Source organism: Mastigoproctus giganteus, chromosome 2, assembly GCF_048544385.1.
Source record: "Mastigoproctus giganteus isolate SK-2022 chromosome 2, ASM4854438v1, whole genome shotgun sequence".
Lineage (NCBI taxonomy): Eukaryota > Metazoa > Arthropoda > Arachnida > Uropygi > Thelyphonidae > Mastigoproctus > Mastigoproctus giganteus.
The window spans coordinates 230,779,831-230,782,853 of NC_143576.1; positions in this window are offsets into that span (position 1 = coordinate 230,779,831).

Genomic DNA, 3,023 nt, shown 5'->3' on the forward strand with positions numbered 1-3,023 from the left:
GCACCATTCGGCCATTAATAATCATCATCATCATCATGATTAGTAATGGTCGAATTGTGCAAGAAAGCCTATGGCTTATGTTGCACCAGCCAAGAAAAAAAAAATCCGAACAAAACAATGATAAATCACATCCACCCGGGTGCCTTTTTTATGTTTATCTTCAACAATTTCTCCTCCACTTTCCTCTCAGTTATTACAAAATAATCTAGTTACTGCCAGAATTTACTTCACCTCTGGCATTCCCCCTTCCTGAATAACTCATCATCTGTGAATGTAGATGCAAAATACTCGTTGAGTTTGTTAGCCACCTGAGCAGGATCCTCAACTGTTCAACCATCAATATCCAGTGGACCAATCTGATTCATCCCTTTCCTTTTAGAGTTGACATATGTAAAGAACTCCTCTCTGGTTTTCTTTGCATCCTTTGCCAAGGATTTCTCATAATCTACCTTTGCCTGCCTAATCTCTTTTGTGACCTGGTTACAGACCAGCTTATATCTATCATAGGCTTCCATGTCACCCATTAATTTATGTTTCCCATGTATTTTTTTTCCCTGCCACATGGCTCATTAGTTCATCTGACATCCATTTAGGCCTAAACCTTGAACAATATTTCTTAGTTGGTATGTAAAGCCTAGTAGCTTCCAAGATAAGTTCTTTGAATGCTTCCCATTTTGAATTTGCTGTTGGTAACATCATCAGTTGGTCCCACTGTATAGAATTTAAATACTGTCTCAGACCACCGTAGTCACCTTTACGAAAGCAAAAACCCTTCCCTTTACCCTTGATGGTAGTTACCTCTTTGAGTAAATCCCACTTCAGCACACTGTGATCACTGCCACCTAGTGGTTACTTTATCTGCAGATTCTTAATGCATGGAGAATCACTACTGATAATCAGATCAAGAGTATTACTCCCTCTAGTTGCCTCCAGAACATGCTGATGTAGAAAACAATCAACCAATAAATCCTCAAAAGCCTTGCTAGTGTGTGAGTGACCAGCCCCCAAATTCCAGTCAATATCTGGGAAATTAAAATCCCCCATAATAAGACTCTCTGATTTACTGGCCCACTCTATTTCCCTGTACAGTTTCTTATTATACTCATCAGGGTCATTGGGACTGCAGCACACTCCTATTCTCAATTTTGATCTCCAAATGCTTATGTCACGCCAAACTGACTCGATACTGCACTGCACTGTCCAGCGATATCGACTGACTTCACTTCCTTGGATTTTATGTGTTTCTTAACTAATAGCATAACCCCTCCTCCCTTCCTATCCTGTCTATCCTTTCTGTACACATTGTACTCCCCAAATTCCAGTTCTGCATTCCTTATGTGTGTCACCACCTTTCTGATATCCCAACAATATCTGCCTTTGATGTTTTGAGCAATACCTCAAATTCAAAGTAGGTTTTTTCATCCAGCAACTTTCAACTTAATTCAGTTTTTTCTCTTCCTAATTAAACCCTTCAACTTCTATTTTCTGTAACCATTTCCACATGTATTTCCTGAAAATTACAATCTACATAGATTCAAATCTAATCAAGTAAATTAAAGTCAAGTAACAGTTACTTCTGTCTTCTGAATCGACTACCAGGGACGACTCAATGGATTTATATGAAATTTTGTGAACAAGACAACGCAATGAATATTTTTATTAATAGGTCCCTTATATAGTGAACTCAACCTCTATTTCCAATAATCAAAATAATAAGAATAAATAAATAATAAAAAAAGTTGCTTTATTTAATACAAGTATTAAACAGAGTCCGAGCCATCTAGGCCCACCCATATAGCCTTTGGTTTTTAGGAAAACAACTATTTCCAATAAACATTTCAATAATAAACGAATAAAAACACGAAATCGTTTTGAACTTTGAAGTTTAACTGTAGGCACAACTGTGAGCTAGACAATTCCACATTTTGCTCCCAATGGTTGGTTACTGTGTAAGTGCTGACTTAGGTAAGTGATATTCTTTTACAAAACAATTAATTGCTGCTAAATTGTTTAACAAGGAGAACTTTGTTATTTTTCGTACGAAAATGCCTATGAGAGAGGTAATGGAGACTACTCAGGCATATCCCATGATTGAAAGAGCAAAACGCCTGACGGAATCACAAGTTTTCTATGGCACTCATAATCTACAGAATTATGCAAATTAATTGAATTCCTGAAATTTCTCCCAGAAAATAATCTAGCCCAAATTCTTGGTGAATTTACAAAACTCGTAAAAATTCTTTTTACCATTCCGATGACTACTTCAGAGCCCGAAGGCAGCCATTCGACATTAAAAAGAATAAAAACATTTTTAAGTAGCAGTATGAATCAGAAAAGGCTCAGGCAATGCTTTCAATACAGAAAAGCGTGATCAACAGTGCGCCAAACATGAATTAAAAAGTTATTAATCTATTTTGAACAAATAAAAACTGAAGAATGGATTTTATTTAAAAAAAAAAATTCAAGATTACCCAAGTCTGTAATGGTAAGTATCCGGTGAATGTTTTGTAGTATTTTTAACTTGCTTATTATTATTACTTTGTAGTTAATAATGCATTTTTACTACTATCACTGAACATGTCCTTAATTGGCCTACAGTCACGAGTTACGAAATGCGACATTGATATTTTGAACCGCCTCCAATGGACTAAGCAACATGATCACTATAGAATAGAGTCTATTCAATAGATGATTTACTACTACGTGGCGTATCAACAAAACTGCAGGGTCACTATTTATTATAATATATATTATAAAAATGAATAATGATAAAACGGAAAAGCAAAGTCACTATTTATAATTACTTTTTACATATATTGTTTATGCACACGGATCTTTTTCGTCTTTCTCAAGAGACACCTGCAACAGAAATGCGAAAACGGTAGCGTAGAGCGCTACCGTTTTCGCATTTCTGTTGTAGGTGTCTGCTGCGATGAGCTCGAAAATGGGAGTGACAAAGATTTCCAGGTGTTTGATAGTTATCGCGTGCTTCCTTATTATGTTCTTTACTTTTGGATTAATAA